The sequence below is a fragment of the Miscanthus floridulus genome, chromosome 15 (genome assembly GCF_019320115.1).
Source record: "Miscanthus floridulus cultivar M001 chromosome 15, ASM1932011v1, whole genome shotgun sequence".
Taxonomy (NCBI): Eukaryota; Viridiplantae; Streptophyta; class Magnoliopsida; order Poales; family Poaceae; genus Miscanthus; species Miscanthus floridulus.
This window is the reverse complement of record NC_089594.1, coordinates 45,215,305-45,234,685: the sequence shown is the minus strand read 5'-3', so window position 1 is coordinate 45,234,685 and position 19,381 is coordinate 45,215,305.

Below are 19,381 nucleotides of genomic sequence, written 5' to 3'. Positions count from 1 at the left end.
AAGTTCTACAAGGTGGTTTGGAATAATCATAGTGAGCAAGACGCAACGTGGGAACGTGAGGACTATCTTCATGAGGTTTATCCGAGTTTCTACGTGGAATGGTAGGTCGTGCAATCTCGGGGCGAGATTTCTTTTAGGGGGGAAGGGCTGTAACACCCTCGGTGTTAAGCATGCATTTAACCTTGACATTGCATGATCATAAGCATCCATGAGCATGCATGTGCATGAGCATCTCAATTGCTATACCTTTGTTAGCTTATATTTCATGTGTGTTACTTAATTACCTTACTTAAGTTAGGGTTTTCATGGAATCAAAGTATGGAATGTGTGTGGAACCTTGTGAATGCTTTAAACATGTTTAGAATAGCATAAGGAACAACTTTGGTATTCATGGCTAAGTCTAGTTTAGTCTCTAAGTCATTGATATGGTGTATGTCATCATTTTAAAGTACTATGTTTGACCTAGTTTGAACTATGTCATAGAGTCTTTGCATGGCAGTGAACCTTTAAACAAAGTTGTAGTTTTGAGTAGAGAAACAACTTTTATGTTTGGGTCTCGGTCTAATTCAGTGCATAGCTTAGTCATTTTGTGCTCACAAAAATCCATATTTCACTGTTTTGCGACACTTAGAATTTTTCTAAGTCAAAACTGGTTTCTAGTGTTATTTGCTCAACTTTGGCATGATATTACTCCGTGTTGACTGAGAATTGGAACTCGATCCTTTAATGGAAGTTGAAGATGGTATATAGGGCTTCAACTTTGATTTAGTAAGTTTGCGCTAATGATCAACGGATTAGGAGATTTATCGTCGCCTAGTATCGCTGTCAGGCTGAAATCGTGGCTCTGATGACGTGCTACAGTAACCGACCATTTTCAGAGCTTCGACGCCGCGTGGCGCCGCGCGTCGCCGTTTCGCTGCCCGGCCAGGCCACGACGGGCTGTCGTGCGCCACATCAAGCCCCAGCACGCGCCCGTGAGCCTCCCCGCAGTCGCATTTGGTTTTCTATTTCTCCTTCGCCTCCGCACTCGCCCGCAAGCAAGCACAGCAGCAGCACCGCAGCGCCGCCGGCACCATTGACGGCACCAAGCTCGCCCGCGTCGTGTAATCGCCCCGTAGCAGCTTCACCGTACCCCTACCGCACCACCGCAACCGCCTTGCTCCCTCGCCGCGCTTGGTAAGGCCACAGCTCCGTGCATGGACCTCGCCCGTGTCCGCCGCGAGCTCCGTCGCCGTGGCCGCATCGTCTCTGTCCTCCATTCGTCGAAATAGTGGGTGCGCTAGCTTCGTAGTCGCGTGTAGATGCACGGCGTAGCCCTAGCTTGCGCTTCCATGGCCGGCTCCGGCATATCGCCGTCAACCGAAGTCCGCCGCACCGCCACGCCGCCGAGCCATCCTTCTGCCGCCGCCGGAAGGAGAGTCGTGAAAATCGATTGCTAACCTATCCCGTTAGATGCGTCTCGGCGAGAGGAGTCCGTTGGTGGTGGTCACGTCGCCGGAGAAGCCGCCGTCGGCGAGCTCCGCCGTTCCCGCGTCCAGTTCGCGCCGTTGCTCTGTTTTCCGTCCTCTGTTTTCGGTTTGCTACAGTGACAGTTCATAAAGCTAGCTCATTTGTTTTCTGATTGAATGCAACTTTGGAAAATCATAGGTGGAGTTCTAGAGGTCCAATTTTTGTGAACCAAATTGTGATGTGTTCCTTATGAAGTGTAGTTTTTTATAAAAATATGAAATATACAGTTTATTGTATTTTTCTTGGTGATTAAAATGTATTTAAATAAATGCTTTTTGAATGTTAATAAACTTGTAAATTAGATATCTTGAGCTAGAAAAGTGATAAAATTGTGATTCCAAGTTTGTTGGTCTTATGTTGACATGCTCTAGCTAGGAAAAATTTATAATCTGTTGTTTGACACTTTTCTATAGGGTTTATTATTTTCACTAAAATCGACCTCACTAGCTTGTCATTTTTGTAAAGAATATTTTACTTGGTAAAATGGCATGAAACTTTTACAGTAGTCTTGTGGTAGCACTTGGAGGTCACTGTAATTTTCTGAGAATTTATTATGCACATTTGGTATAGGTTTATTATTTAACCTAATTATCTAAATAAATTAATAAATACAATTAAATAAATAGTTTGGGCTTTGCCATTATGTTTTCTTGAGTGTATTTGATGCCCCTGAACTGTTGGTGTACTTGGTGGTGTCAAATTTTGAATGCTTACATGTAGTAGAAATATTGTTGTTTTATAATTCGATTTAACATGTTTTCGGACAGATTCTGTTGCTTGTTATGTTGCATAGTCAAAATGATGTTTTCTGTAGAAATGATTAATAACAAAGTTGTAGGTAACTTCTTCATCTATCTTGTGTTAAAATTTCAGGTCAATAGGCCAAAGGGTTTAGGAGTTCTATCTGTTTAAAGTTAGTTTTCCGAATTGCTTGTTCTCTGGAATTTCTGGACAGCACTGCATAGATTGCCTATTTTGTCTAGGATAGATTGTGATTCAGCTTTTGGTTATTGAATAATAGTTGTAGACAATTTTATAAGCTTTCCAGAAAGTCTAAGATCACAGCATTTGGATAAGTATAACTTCAGTTATGATATAAACTTGTAACTGTCATGTGTAACTTAGATATTGCTTTGTGTGAAATTTGTAAATAACTAGAGAAGAGATATGCACCTACTAGGCAAATAAGGAGTTAGCATTGTTATCATTTTGCTACTTAACATCATTATTGCAGCATGTACATTCCTTATCACATCCTCCGTGATCCATCTTATGCATTCATGGTACTTACTTATGCATATGCATGCAATAGGTGCAACCGAAGGGATCACGCTTGTGGAGCTCGACGCCGAGCCGCAGGAGGAGAATCAGGAAGTTCAGCACCTGGAGGTTCCCGGAGAAGGAGAGCCTGAAGCCGATCACCTTCCCGAGTGCCCCGATCACCAGCCTTCGACGTTTGTGAAAGGCAAGCCCCGGAGCATTATAAGCCTCCCTATTTTATTAATGTCACTTAAAGTTATTCGTATTGCTGCATTACGTGACAGGAGTTGTTTGGAAACCATTGTTGCATATTACCTTCCTTGACCAGAAATATTTACCATGAATCCTATTTAAGTCCAGGAACGTTTATCATGCTTAGCTATGCTTAGACCGGTAGAAGTCGGGTGATTTCCTGTCACCTGCGAGCTATAGGTGATAACTTAATCACGGTTGGCTATATTGTGCTATCGTGGAACATAACCTGGTAATGTGGAGTAAATGGAGACCGGGCGGAGTCTTATATGTGGTATTGTAGTGATTCCATCTGTGTCGTTTAAGGACCGGACGTTGGAGGTCATCTTGTCATGTTGAACGCAGCCTCTCACATAGTTGGCTGGATAAGTCGTTCCGACCGCGAAGCCGAGTAGCTCATCTCAGGCCGGGACCACGAGCAGTTCAAGTGCGCACTCTAGGATGGTAGTATGGATGTGCGGAGAGCCATTGGCGTAAGCCCAAAGGCGGGTTAGAGTCCCGATCACCCTTGGCAGAGTGGTTCTCTGATTGTGCGGCGCTGGTCGTACCCGCGAATTTGGTTCCTGATTTGTACCAAAGGTGACCTAAGGCTACCTTCGCGAGGTATGCCTGGGTGTGTGTTAGGAATAATTCCCCAGCTGGGTAGGAATCGATTCGAATCGCCGTCTCTCCCGGATAGTGAGAACTTGACTTGAGTTCCTTTCATCGTAGTAAATTATGGAAATGATGGTTATGAGATTATGCAAGAACTCAACTGGATATGGTTATTATTGTGATGACTTAATGGTACCAACATGTTTGGCATAGGATAGTTGCTAATCTAGTATGAGACAGGATTAATACCTGATGATTTCCAATTAAAGAGATGTTGATAACTTATGCTTTTTCTGCAAATAATGTCTACCCGCTCTACTTATAAAGCCTTGCATACTCCTTGGTGTCTTAGTATATTAGTTGGACGGGTAAGTCTCGCTGAGTACCTTCTCGTACTCAGGGTTTTATTCCCTTTGTTGCAGATAACGTTATGTTTCATGGCTACTGCAAGAACTGTCTTGCTCCTGCTGTGGATGAGGACTAGGACCATGGGCAATGGTCATTCTGTATTTCATCTCACCTTTGTGCTTTTGGTTGGAGATGACTATGACATTGGCTTTGTATTAAACTACGTGTGATGTTGATGTTAAACTACTTTGCTTCCGCTACTTTCAAACTTGGTTTGTAATAATTATTCGAACTCTGATGTATGAGACCTATTTGTGAACTGTGATGTAACATGTGACTGGTTGTGTTGAATCTCTACGATCTTGGTTTGTATGTTGGTTGTTTGAGATCCTTCATGATTTCGTTGGACTATCGGGTTTATATGGGCTCAAGTATGACGGTTTGATCACTTCGGTGATTGCTATTGTACTTGTGCTCTTATAAATTGGACGGTTCTGTGACAATGACATTAGGTATATCCCCCGCACCGCTATTAAGTCTCAGGCTCTCGCCAACTTCATCACCGAATGGATGGAAGTCTAGCTGCCGACCCCGAATGTCACCCACAAGTACCGAACAATGTACTTCGATGTGTTAGTCATGGTGCCTGGCTCAGGGGCTGGAGTGGTTTTGATCTCCCTAGATGGGAGCAGGCTCTGCTACCCGATCCATCTCCATTTTTAGCCTAAAACAATGCCACAAAGTATGAAGCCCTCATCAATGGACTATGCATCACTGTAGAGCTTGGTGCCACAGTGGCTATATGTCCATGGTGACTCAAAGTTGGCCATTGACCAAGTCATGAAGGAGTCCTCCTACAAGATCCCACTCATGGCAGCATACTATCAGGAGGTGCGCAAGGTCGAGGACAATTTTGAGGGATCTAACTGCATCATGTCCCCCAAAAGGACAACGATGATGCCGACTTCCTTACATAATTGGCTGCCAGGCAGGTTCCGTCTCGAGATGGGGTCTTCATCAATGATCTCAACGAGCCATCTGCCCGCTGTTTTGGAAGATCCTGACCCTAGATCCACTCCAACACCAATATGGTACCTGGGGGCTCCGACCCCCTGACGTGCCCCCACCCCTGACCAAGTGCTCTAGGGCTCCAACATTGGTGCCTCCATGGCAACGTCACCCGCCGACATCACCACGATGGCACTCGATCTAGTCGACTAGAGAGCACCACTGCTCGCCTACCTCCTCGAGGAGGTTCTCCCACTGGAAAGAACTGAAGCGCGATGAATCACTCGATGTGCTAAGACGTTCATCGCCATCAGCAATGAACTTTACAAATGGAGTCCGTCAGGAGTACTCATGAAGTGCATCCCAACAAACTAGGGGAAACAGCTCCTCCTTGAAGTCCACACTGGAATCTACGGACATCACGTGGCCTCGATGTCGTAGAACCGACCTAATTTATAAGAGCACACGTACAATGGTAGCCCACAAGCGATCGCACCGTCATACTTGAGCCCATATAAACCCGGTAGTCTATTGAGTACTACGATGGGTCTCGATAAACGATCCACAAACAACCAAGATCGTACATGATTCAACATACATGTCACATATTACATAAAGTTCGCAGATACAATTCCATCATCAGAGTATGAAACAAAGTTATTACAAATCAAGTTTGATAGATAATAGCGGAAGCAAATTAAGTTTGAAAGTAGCATTTGTCAACATAGTTTAATACAATGCTGACATATGATCATAGTCCATAAAAGCATATAGAGGGATTAGTAAAGAAGCCTGCCCAAGGCTTATTCCTCATCCACAGCGGGATAGAAGCAACTCTTGCAATATCCATGATATACTGTGCCATCTGCAACAATGGGAATAAAACCCTGAGTATGAGAAGGTACTCAGCTAGACTTACCCATCATAAACCAGAAATAAAGTGACTCCAAGGATTATGTAAGGCTTTATAAGTGGAGGTAGCTTGACAACATTTTGCAGAAAAAGCAATTAACTTAGTTATACAATTATAATTCCATTATCAAGTTAATTATAACTATCCATCTCTAAATTAGCAACTATCCTGTGCCAAACATGTGATACCTCATTTTAAGAGCATACAATAGTAACCATAGTAGGTATAGTAATTCCATGTTTATCTGAACCATCATATTCCATAATACAATTACTACGATGTTGGGGCTAGCCAAGTTTCTCACTATCTAGGAGAAGACGGCGATTCGAATCGATTTCAACCAGCTGGGAATTTATTCCTAATACAAACCTAGGTAGACCAGATCAATGGTCACCTTTGGTACATCTCAAGTACACATTTCGCGGGTTCGCCCTAGCGTCGCACAATCAGGGACAACCAACTGCCAGGACGTTCAGGCCCAGCCTGCCCTTGGGCTCACGTCCGGCTCCCCACACATCCTTACTACCATCCGAAGTGCACACTTTGACAGAGCAGGGCCTGGCCTAAGTTGAGCTACTTGGCTTCACGGTCAGGAACGAGTTATCCGGCCAGCTAAGTGATAGGCATGCGTTCAACCTTGTCAAAAGTGCCAACAACGATACGGTCCTTAATCGGCACAGACGAAATCATATGAGTCAACCTACACATAGACTCCGCCCGGCCTTGATTTACTTTTACCCTAAGGTTCTTTTTCCATGATAGCAAATATAGCCAACCATGCTTCGGTACCCACCTATATCTCGCAGGTGACAGGAAATCACCCGACTTCTATTGGTCTAAGCATGGCTAAGCATATATTCGATCCAGGACCTACATAGGGTTAAAGGTTTATATATCTAGGACAAGGTAGTTCCATGCATCAAATGTTTCTAGACAATTCTTATAACCTAATGCATCAATCATAAAGGACTCAAGTAATATTTGGTAAAACACTAGGGACACTTAGAATGCTCTGGGGCTTGCCTTTCAGAAAAGAAGTGGGGCGGTGGTCAGGGCACTCTGGAAGCTCTTCTAGGGTCTACTCCTCTTCTTCGGGAGCTGTGGCTTGAGGAATCTCCTGCTGGTCCCCTTCCATCTTCTTCGTTGAATTCCAGCAACGTTATCTCCTCTGTCGATCCTAGATGCATGAGTATGGCATAAGATATTGCGAATGCATACATGCTGACAAGTATAGTATGATGACACATGATGAATGCATTTGTGTAAGTATTCTTAATAGCATGGTGTTAAAGTAATAACAAGTGCATCACATTTTACTGAGTAGGTGCATATCTCTTCTTAATTACTTAATCAAACACTTCAACAATTCATTTACTACACCACAAAATAGTGGCTACTTGGTTTACTCATAAATGGAGTTATATACATTAAAATCATATGGTTGTGGACAGTCTGGAAAGCTTGCAAAATTGTCTACAACTTTCTTTTAAGACTCCTACTGTGATTCTATAGTTATATAGGGCAAACAAATCATTCAATCAAATCTATCCAGAAATTAAATATTTTGGACAAGCAAACTTGTAACTAGCTATAACTCTAAAACCCTAAGTCCTTTGACTGTGAAACTTTAACACAAGGTAAATTAGTAAGTTATCTACAACTTTGTTATTAACAAGTTTTACAGCAAAGACCATTATCCATATGAAATCATCCACACAATCAAAACTATACATGCAGCCTTGTATTTGAATTATAAAGTTATAATTAGTTAGTTGCATACAATCAATGGCTTGTACACCTTACTATGAACATCAATAGTTACTATGCCTCACAATAATCATAGAAAACATCATGGTGAACCCCAATTTAATTACTTACATGCCTTTATTAATTTAATTAAATAATTAGGGTAAATAGTAAACATACACCAAATGTGCACAATAAATCCTCAGAAAATTACAGTAGACTCCTAATGCTCACAATAGGCTACTGTGAAAATTTCATACCATTTTCACATGCATAACATCCTATGCAAAAATGATAAGCTAGCAAGGGTTAATTTAGTAAAAATAGTAAACTCTATAGAAAAGTGTCAAGCAACAGGATTCTATATTTTACCTAGCTTCATATTAGTGCCATACTACTGTACAGAAAATTGCATAACAATATATTACATATTTTTACCCCTACAAATTTCTTTAGAAAATGCCATTTATTAATAAATAAATAGAAAGACCATATTTAAATTAAGTTTACAGCAAGCTTAATATTTTTACTAGCTAGAGCATGTCAATACAAAACCCACAAAATTAGAATCACAATTTTAGGAGTTTTGTAGCTCAAGATATCTATTTTACAAGATTATTAACATTCAAAAAGCATTTATCTAAATACATTTAAATCCCCAATAAAAATATTAGAAACTGTACATATCATATTTTTACAAAACACTACACTTCATGAGGGACACAACAAAATTTGTTTCACAAGATTTGAATCTCTACAGCTCAACTTATCCTTTTTCAAAGTTTGCATCAAATCTAAAAATGAATGAACTATCCTTTGAAACTGTGTCGCTGACAGGCGGGAGTCCATGCTTCAGACGGGCCCATGCGTCAGCAAACCAAAACAAGGGAGCAGCCTAGCTCGACGCGGATCAGCCCCTGCTCATTGCCGGCGAGCTCTCCAACCAAAAGAACTGTACAGACGTGTTCTATAGACCAAGGCGCATCGGGTGACCGAGGTAGTGAAGGCATGTGTGCACAAGAGTGTGCTCGTCACCGGCCATGGCAGCACGATGGCGCGGTGCTGCGGTGCGCTGGCCATGGCGAAGCTTGGTGAAGAGCACACTAGAACCATGGTGACGACACAGATCTATTATGGCTATCTAGGTGATGCAAGGTGCTCCGACGTGCTTTGGCCACGTGCGCGGTGGCGCGGAGGTGTGAGCGCGACAGCGCGGGTCGCCGTGTTCCACGCCGGTGAGACAACCAAACACAGAAACGTCATGCAACTAGCTAGCACAAACCCTAGCCAAGCCCTAACACAAGTAATCAAAGGAAAAGCCCAAGTGAGCAGTGCGGCGGCGAGCTCACCATGGAGGCAGCCATGGCGGCCGAGATCCCCGACGAGATGAAAATGGTGAATACGCCCTCACCGAAGCTCGTCAGCGGCTAAAATCAAGTCGAGGAGGTAGAGGGGGACGTGGCACAGCTGTGGGCTAGATGTAGGCAGCGGTGGTGTGGTGGAGCATGCATGAGGCAATGACGGAGCTAGTGCGGTGCTCGACGGCGCTGTGCTTTTCCGCGGGAGAGGAAGGCGAGCAGCCGAGAGCGAGGGAGCTGGCAGGAGTGAGTGGGAAGGGGGTGCGGGGTGGTGCAGATAACGGGTGCCAGCTTGCGGCATCGAGGGCCCCTTGCTGGCCAACTGTTGGCCACGCAGCGGCCATGCTCTATGGCCGGTCGGCCATGAACCGGCGTGGCGCGACATTCATCAGGGTCTAAAAACCGGCCTGACAACATGATTTGGTGGCAATCAAACTCCTAATCCATAGATTATTAGTGCAAACAATGTGAACAAAACTTGTAGCCCTAAGTACCAACTACAATAATGCTTAAGATACCTTCTCCTAATTCGCAATAGTTATGGAGTAAAATCAGCCTAAAGTTGAGCTCGTCACACTGTCAGTCGAAAATGACTTAGCGAAATTTTTGATTTTGAAAAATAGCAAAATGTTGAACCTTGTGAGCTCAAAAAGACTAAGCTATGCACATAATTAGCTCATGACCCAAAAATAAAAGTTGTTCCTCTCATCAAATGCTACAACTTTACTTTAGTGCACACATCCATGCAAAGTCTCTATCATATCGTTCAAACTAGGTCAAACCTACTACATTTAAATGATGACTAACACTTGAACTATGACTTAGTGACCAAATTACCCTCAGTCATGAATACCAAAGTTGTTCATAATGACATTCTAAACATGTTTAAGCTATGCATAAGGTCACACAAACATTTCATACATTGGTTACACATTTCACTTTCCAGGTCAACATACATAGCATCACTTAAGGACTTGATTAGACAAAGTGATCTTCATGAACAATGTTCCATTAGTCATCTTAAGTGTAGCTAAGATGTTTTAGTGACTCACATCAACCATTTACATGTATCCACTCATGATCATATGCATATATACAAAGAAACATTAAATAATAAACATGTTTCATATGTTTAAATCACATGTTTCAAATGTAAAAGCTTAAATATGAATGCTTGATGCTCATGCAATGCAAGTCAAATTATGCAAGCCTAGCACCTAGGGTGTTACAGCCCCTCCCCCTTATAAAAATCTTGTCCCAAGATTTGCAAGACCTACCATTATTAAAAAAGGTGGGATAAACCTCTCGTAAATAATCCTCTCGTTCTCATGTGGCATTCTTGTTCACTGTGATTGTTCCATACCACCTTATAGAACTTAATGATCTTACTCCATGTTACTCTTTCCATCTCTTCTAACACTCAGATTGGCTTCTCTTCATAGGTCAAATCTGATTGAAGCTTTATGTTGGTGGGTGCAATGGCTTCCTCAGGTACACGAAGACATCTCTTCAACTGAGAAACATGGAAGACATCGAATATTGCACTCATCTCTGGTGGAAGTTGTAACTTATAAGCAGCATTCCATCTCCGTTCAATAATCTAGTACAACCCTACATATCTAGGCGCAAGCTTCCTTTTCACTCTAAATCTCTGCACTCCTTTCATGGGTGACACTTTCAAGTATACATAGTCTCCCACTTCAAAAGTCAGTGGTCTTCTTCTTTTATCAGCATAACTCTTTTGTCTGGACTGAGCGGCTTTCATATGCTATTGAATAATATGCACTTGCTCTTTAGCTTCAGTGACAAAGTCAATACCAAAGTATCTCCTTTCACCAGACTCAATCCAATTCAACAGAGTTCTACATTTTCTGTCCTACAAGGCTTCAAACGGAGCCATCTTGATGCTTGCTTGATAACTATTGTTGTAGGAGAACTTAGCTAAAGGTAGCCATTTCTCCCATGAACCCTTGGAAGATATAACACAAGCTCTTAGCAAATCTTCTAAGATCTGGTTCACTCGCTCAGTTTGTCCTAAAGTTTGTGGATGGTATGTCGAACTTCTAATTAGCTTAGTTCCCAAAGCCTAGTGCAAGTGCTCCCAGAAACGAGCTATGAACTATGGTCCTCGGTCTGAGATTATGGTCCTAGGTATCCCCATGTAGCCTCACAATCTGAGAAACATATAGCTCAGCGTACTTCACCATGTGATACCTTATGTTCATAGGTATAAAATGTGCTGACTTGATGAGACGATCTACAATGACCCATATTGAATTGTGACCTTGCTGTGTCATTGGGAGGCCTGTGATAAAGTCCATACTATTTCTTCCCATTTCCAACTTGGAATAGACAATGGCTTGAAGTAATTCGGCAGATTTCATATGAACAGCTTTTACTCTACTATAGTTATCGCACCTAGCGACATAGGCTGCGATCTCCTTCTTCATCTCAGTCCACCAAAAACGGGTTTTCAAATCTTGATACATTTTGCTACTACCCGGATGGATTGACAACTTAGGACGAATGAGCTTCATCTAAAATTTGATTTCTAAGTTCACAGGTCTTTTGGTACCACAAGTCAGTCCTCAAACCATAACACACCCCTTTCATCCAATCTGAAATGCTTGGTTTCTTGTTCTTGCATCTTTCTCTTGATGTGAAATATACCTACATCTGTCTTCTATAGCTCTATGATTTTGCTCTCAAGTGAACAACTGATAGTGATATTGTACAGTACAATAGGATGTAACAAATTAAATCCATCTTCCAACAATGCTTCCACAATGTTGCAATGAGACTTCCGACTAAGTGCATCGGCTACAATATACTTGAGACTTTTGTGGTCAGTATATATGATATACATTGTCCAACAAATAATGTCTCCACATCTTTAATGCATGAACAACCACTACAAGTTCTAAATCATGAGTAGGGTAGTTGACTTCATGTTTTCTCAACTGCCGAGAAGCATATGCAATAACTCTTCCTTGTTGCATGAGCACACACCCCAAACCTATACCCGATGCATCACAAAATACATAGAAAGGCTTTTCAATGTCGGGTTGGGCTAAAACAGGAGCTGTAGTTAACAGAGTCTTGAGGGTGTGAAAAGCTGCTTCACACTCTGGTGTCCACTTGAACTTCTCATCTTTCTAAAGTAGCCTAGTCATGGGCTTAGCTATCTTGGAGAAATCCAAGATAAAACAGCGATAATATCCTGCTAACCCTAGAAAACTACAAACTTCATGGACCGAAGTCGGGGCCTTCCAATCCATGACCTCTTGTACTTTCGATGGGTCTATAGATAATCCATCTCTTGATAAGATGTGACCTAAGAAAGGTACCTTGCTCAACCAAAATTCACACTTGCTAAACTTTGCATATAACTTATGCTCCCTCAATCTGGACAGAATAATCCTCAGATGCTCTGCATGATCTGCCTCATTCTCTGAATAAATCAATATATCATCGATAAACACTACCACGAACTTGTCGAGCTTGGGCATGAATACCGAATTCATCAGGTACATGAAGTAGGCAGGAGCATTCATTAGTCCGAAAGACATAACCAAATACTCATATAAGCCATACCTAGTGGAGAAAGTAGTTTTAGGTATATCCTATGGCCTGATCTTTATCTGATGATAGCCTGATCTCAAGTCGATCTTGGAGAATACCTTTGCTTTTGCCAACTGATCAAACAAGATGTCGGTGCGAGGCAAAGGATACTTGTTTTTATGGTCACAGCATTAAGTGGCCTGTAATCCGCACACATTCTCAAGGACTTGTCCTTCTTCTTCACAAACAATGCTGGACATCCCCATGGAGATGAACTAGGTTGAATGAGACCTTTGTCCAACAGATCTTGTAGCTAAATTTTAAGTTCCGCTAACTCATTCGGTGGCATCCTATAAGGTCTTCATGAGATAGGTGTCATTCCTGGCACTAACTCAATCTTAAACTCCACCTCCCTATCAGGTGGCAAACCTGGTAACTCATCTGGGAATACATTAGGAAACTCACAAACCACTAGGGATATCACACAAGGTAGTGGTTTGGATAGCACAAGCCAAGTGTTGGAGTTCAAAATTTCGAGAAAGTGGTACTAGAAAACATTACCTCCCTTTGGTTCTCTCAACATTATAGTACGAGTGCTAGTGTCAATGAGAACACCATGATCGCTCATTCATTTCATGCCTAAGATCACATCTAAAGATAATCCGGGCAATACTATCAAATCCATTGTATACTCCCTCTCTTGTATAGAGACGAGCACATTCCTAACCATCTTATTTGTAGAGATAGTAGCCCAGCTAAACTTATACTATAACCACCCTTGCTTACTTCCATTATTTTTTGATCATGTCTAGATGCAAATGATTGGCTCATAAATGAATGAGAAACTCCTGAATCAAATAAAATAGTAGCGGGATGCTTGTTGACAATAAACATACTGGCCGTGACAACTTCTCCCTGTGGGCACCTCCTCAACAGCAGTATAGTGCACATATATAGGATGTGCCCTTGAGTTCGCCTGCCTCTGATTGTTCTAATTTTGATTGCCGTTCTTCTTAGGGTGGGGGCATTCTTTGGCCCAATGACCCACTTGATTGCAGTTGTAGTAGGGTTGATTACTCCTAGGTCCTATGGAGCTTCCCTGACTGCCATTCCCTTTGGATAAGGCAATAGTGAATGCCTTACGGAACACCTTCTGAGGTCGGCCATTCTGAGCTTTTGGTGGTGGAGGCCTGAACTTAGGTGCTGGTGGGTAGAACTGTGGTCTAGCTGTTATAGGAGATCTGGACTAGTGAAGATCTGGAGGCACCTACCTCAATTGCCCTCTTGCAGCCCTTAGCTATCGCATGCATATTGTTATGGTTTTCCTAGGGTCAAAGCATCACTAATAAACTCATTGTAGGTGGTGCACTTGGAGTTGGCCATAGTCTTCATCAGCTTTGTGCCAAGACCCCACTTGAAACTTTCTATCTTCTTTTCTTCGATATCAACAAAACCTAGGGCATACCTAGATAGGTTGTTGAAAGCATGCATATATTCAGTGAGGGTCTTAGTCCCTTGTGTGAGCCTCATAAATTCAGCCGCCTTCATGCGCATCAGCCCTGGGGGAATGTGATGTCCCCAAAAGGCCAACTTGAACTGCTCCCATGTTACATGTGCATTAGCAGGTAGAGAGGACAAGAAATGTGTCCACCAAATCCCTGCCAGTCCCTTGCAACTAATGGGACGCATACTCAGCCTTCTGGTGCTAGGTGACCCTTAGCAGACAAAACTTCTACTCAATAGTGTTGAGCCACTCATCCGCCTGGAGCGGTTCCTCTGCCACCTTGAAAATAGGGGGCTTTGTATCTAGAAATTCCTTGAAGGTACTGTACTAGTTTGGCTCAGGCCCCTGTTGCTGTGGGTGGGCACGAGCCATGTTCTATGCAATGAGGCGCAGAGCTTCCTCCATAGTCCTTTGGCTTCCCAATAATTGGGCAAAGAACTCCTGAGCAGATGGTGGTGGCAGGTGGTGGTAAGTCATCCGTCGTTGCCCTCATGGCTGCTACTAGCTCCGGCATGGGTGAAAGTCATCTACAAAGTTGCAACAATAATTGATTATTGGATGATGTCAAGAGATTGCAGATGAACTGTATAATCATGCCAAACTAAAGTTACTGAAGAGAATCTTAAATTCATATAATAAAAATAGAGGCATAATAATCCATTCTTGCAACATGACACCACCAATTTGATCACTTATCAGGCTCACAGCGCATTAACATTCAAATCATGATCACTGATAAATGAACTGGAATTGCATTAGCGTTTAACCAAACATGCGATAACATGCAAATACCAATATTACATGATAGTCCAATTGCCAACACCAAACTCAAACTATAGGTCCATTACATAGATAGAGATGATACATCAAGCATTTCCACTAATCACTGAGCAATCTAATCCTCATTATGATCATTATCGAGGTCAGAGATAGGATCATCTCCCTCCTCTGGATCCACTTATTCCTCGTCCTCATCCTCATCTTCCTCCATATTTGGACCATCTTCTTCCCCATCAAGGATTGGGTTCAGCTGGTTGTTCAGATAATGCACCTCATGCTGAAGGTCCATCACTTGAAGCTGAGCCTGTGCAAGCTGCCGATGCAAATCCCTCTCAGCACAGGTCCTGCATAGCACTTATGGCATGGTGCCTATCTCATTCTATTCTTACTACAGCGGCACGGTTGTTTGTTGTGTCTCGCTAGCGCGTAGCTGTGGATGCCTCGGCACGGGTGGCCTCCAAGCTACTCTCGTAGTCCTGCAAGCAATGCTTGATCATCTGCTCTAGCTTCTTGGGCTGCTGCTCTCTGTTGATCCACTTGCTCCATTTGGGTATGGAGATTGCCCAAAGCTGCATAGGCTTGGTTAGATTCCCATCAGGCCTCACTGGCTGCCTTCTTATGCTTGCACACACGCTTCTTAAACTTACATTGTGCGTCTTCAGCTCTCATGAGCTTGTCCATGCAAGTGGTGTATGATTCTTGCCAGAAATTTCTAGGTGTCCTAGCATGTACAGAACATCTTCATCACCGCAAACATGGCACTCATAGCGGGACTAGAGCTATCGGACCCGCTCATCCCGATCTTAGATCAATGCATTATGGCTGCGTTGTTCCCATATTGCTGTGGATGGATCCACCCGAGGAAACATACTAGCGGCACTGCCAGTAAGTGCATCCCCATGCTGCTGATAGATCTGACTCAATACCTCGAAGGCCACTACTTGGGCAGCCTCCCAAGGAGTTTTCCCTTCAGATTTTGCCTTCCACTCCTGCCAGAAGGGTGCTTGTGTGTGGGCTAGTATGGTTAGCTACACCTCATACCATGGCTATCCCTCTAGATACTCTTCATTCCAATGATAGAGAGGTGGCTCATGATACCCCACAAAGTGCAAGACTGTTCAAAGCAAAGCAGAAGTTCCGAACACCATCAGGAAATTCTCACATCCAACTGGTGCTGCCATCTATACCATCAACATGTACAACTTTTTGTGAGACAAGGCCATAATGGATAAGAGTTACATAACCGAGTAAGAAATTTATAAGGGGAGGAACAATGCAAGTATTGAATAATTACTATCATGATGCATGCACGTTCCGTACGTCCTCATAAACTTAGGAAAAAATTATTTCTAACGACATACACTGGTGTCATACATACGTTCTCTCATATATAGCGAAGCTAGTCGAGCTACATGTTTCGTTGTTAGTGTACCTGCATAAGAGTTTCATTTTAGCCCAAACCCCACAATTATATATGCAGAATGTAAATCTAAATACTTCCATATATGTATACCCATACACATACTTCCATATCAAAGCTACCTGATGATAGTTTATACCCACAATTAAATACGCACCATATACACATGCAAGCATGCATACATAGCTGTACCAAAGCTAACTCTCTCCGACCGCACGCTCACATCTTGTGGTCATGCCACTCATCAACTTACCTTCTTACCTTGGCGTAGAGGCATTTGATCCATACATTACCATTCAAGTGAATAGCATCCATACAATAGCACGCCGTATGGACGACGAAAATAAAACCCCCAAGTTAGTACTTAAATAGCCACCTAATAGTCCTTAATTTGGGCATAAGGAAAGTGATCACTAGCACACTTTAGATTTCAAATACCTATTTATATAGTTATTAGTTGATAGGAAAAGGGTTTTGGAAAACAAAAACCTTTGTTTTAAATATACACTGTGACAATTAACAGTTGAACCTTGCTCTAATACCAGCTGTCGCAGAACCGACCAATTTATACAAGCACAAGTACAATGGCAGCTCGCAAGCGATCGCATCGTCATACTTGAGCCCATATAAACCTGGTAGTCTGTTAAGTACCACGACAGGTCTCGATAAACGATCCACAAACAACCTAAGATCGTACATGATTCAACATACATGTCACATATTACATAAAGTTCGCAAAAACAATTCCATCATCAAAGTATGAAATAAAGTTATTACAAACTATGTTTGATAGATAATAGCGGAAGCAAATTAAGTTTGAAAGTAGCATTTGTCAACATAGTTTAATACAGTGCCAACATACGATCACAGTCCATAAAAGCATATAGAGGGATTAGTAAAGATGCCTGCCCAAGGCTTACTCCTCATCCACAGCGGGATAGAAGCAACTCTTGCAATATCTATGATATACTGTGCCATTTGCAACAATAGGAATAAAACCCTAAGTACAAGAAGGTACTCAGCTAGACTTACCCATCATAAACTAGAAATAAAGTGACTCCAAGGATTATGCAAGGCTTTATAAGTGGTGGTAGCTTGACAACATTTTGCAGAAAAAGCAATTAACTTAGTTATACAATTATAATTCTGTTATCAAGTTAATTATAACTATTCATCTCTAAATTAGCAACTATCCTGTGCCAAACATGTGATACCTCATTTTAAGAGCATACAATAGTAACCATAGTAGGTATAGTAATTCCATGTTTATCCGAACCATCATATTCCATAATATAATTACTACGATGTTGGGGCTAGCCAAGTTTCTCACTATCCGGGAGAGACGACGATTCGAATCGATCTCAACCAGCTGGGAATTTATTCCTAACACAAATCTAGGCAGACCAGATCAATGGTCACCTTAGGTCACCTTTGGTACAACTCAAGTACACATTTCACGTGTTTGCCCAGCGCCGCACAATCAGGGACAACCAACTGCCAGGACGTTCAGGCCCAGCCTGCCCTTGGGCTCACGTCTGGCTCCCCGCACATCCTTACTATCATCCAGAGTGTGCACTTTGATAGAGAGGGGCCTGGCCTGAGTTGAGCTACTTGGCTTCGCGGTCGAAATGAGTTATCCGGCCAGCTAAGTGATAGGCATGCATTCAACCTTGTCAAAAGTGCCAACAACGGTACGATCCTTAATCGGCACAGACGGAATCACATGAGTCAACCTACGTATAGACTCCTCCCAGCCTCGATTTACTTTTACCCCAAGGTTCTTTTTCCACGATAGCAAATATAGCCAACCGTACTTCTGTACCCACCTATATCTCATAGGTGACAGGAAATCACCCGACTTCTACCGGTCTAAGCATGGCTAAGCATATATTTGATCCTAGACCTACATAGGGTTAAAGGTGTATATATCTAGACAAGGTAGTTCCATGCATCAAATGTTTCTAGACAACTCTTATAACCCAATCCATCAATCATAAAGGACTCAAGTAATATTTTGTAAAACACTAGGAGACTTAGAATGCTCTAGGGCTTGCCTTTCAAAAAAGAAGTGGGGCGGTGGTTAGGGCACTCTGGAAGCTCTTCTAGGGTCTGCTCCTCTTCTTTAGGAGCTATGGCTTAAGGAATCTCCTGCTGGTCCCCTTCCTCTCCTTCGTTGAATTCCAGCAATGTTATCTCCTCTGTCGAGCCTAGATGCATGAATATGTCATTAGATATTACGAATGCATAAATGCTGACAAGTATAGTATGATGACACATGATGACTGCATTTGGGTAAGTATTCTTAATAGCATGGTGTTAAAGTAATAACAAGTGCATCACATTTTACTGAGTAGGTGCACATCTCTTCTTAATTACTTAATCAAACACTTCAACAATTCATTTACTACACCACAAAATGGTGGCTACTTGTTTTACTCTTAACTGGAGTTATATACATTAAAATCATATGGTTCTGGACATTCTAGAAAGCTTAACAAATTGTCTACAACTTTCTTTTAAGACTCTTACTGTGATTCTACAGTTATACAGGGCAAACAAATCATTCAATCAAATCTATCTAGAAAGTAAACATTTTGGATAGCGAACTTGTAACAGCTATAACTCTAAAACCCTAAGTCCTATGACTGTGAAACTTTAACGCTGTAACACCCTAGGTGTTTGGCTCCCACAAAATTTGCATTTCATTTCATAAACATGTGCATCATCTATCTCATCATGCCATTGTCACTGAAACATGCATATGCAACATTCGCAATTATGTTTGTTTCATACTTGATTGCTTGTGAATGGTAGTAGTGCAACATGTGAATGCAACATGAGTTTCTCATACCTTGAAACATGGCAACATGGTAGTGATATGTCAAGTTTAAAATTACAACAAAGTCATGAAACATGTGAAACATGGAATTGCAACATTAGAGTGAAATTGATTGTTTTGTTGCTTCATCACATGTGATCATTAGAAGTTGGTGTAGCACTTGTGTAGAGTGGTTAATTAGGGTCTAATACACCTTAACTACACTTAGGATAATTGATGGGACATTGTTCATGTGGACTAAAATGACTAAATTGCCCTCTAGGGAAGGTTTGACTTTGAATGACCCATA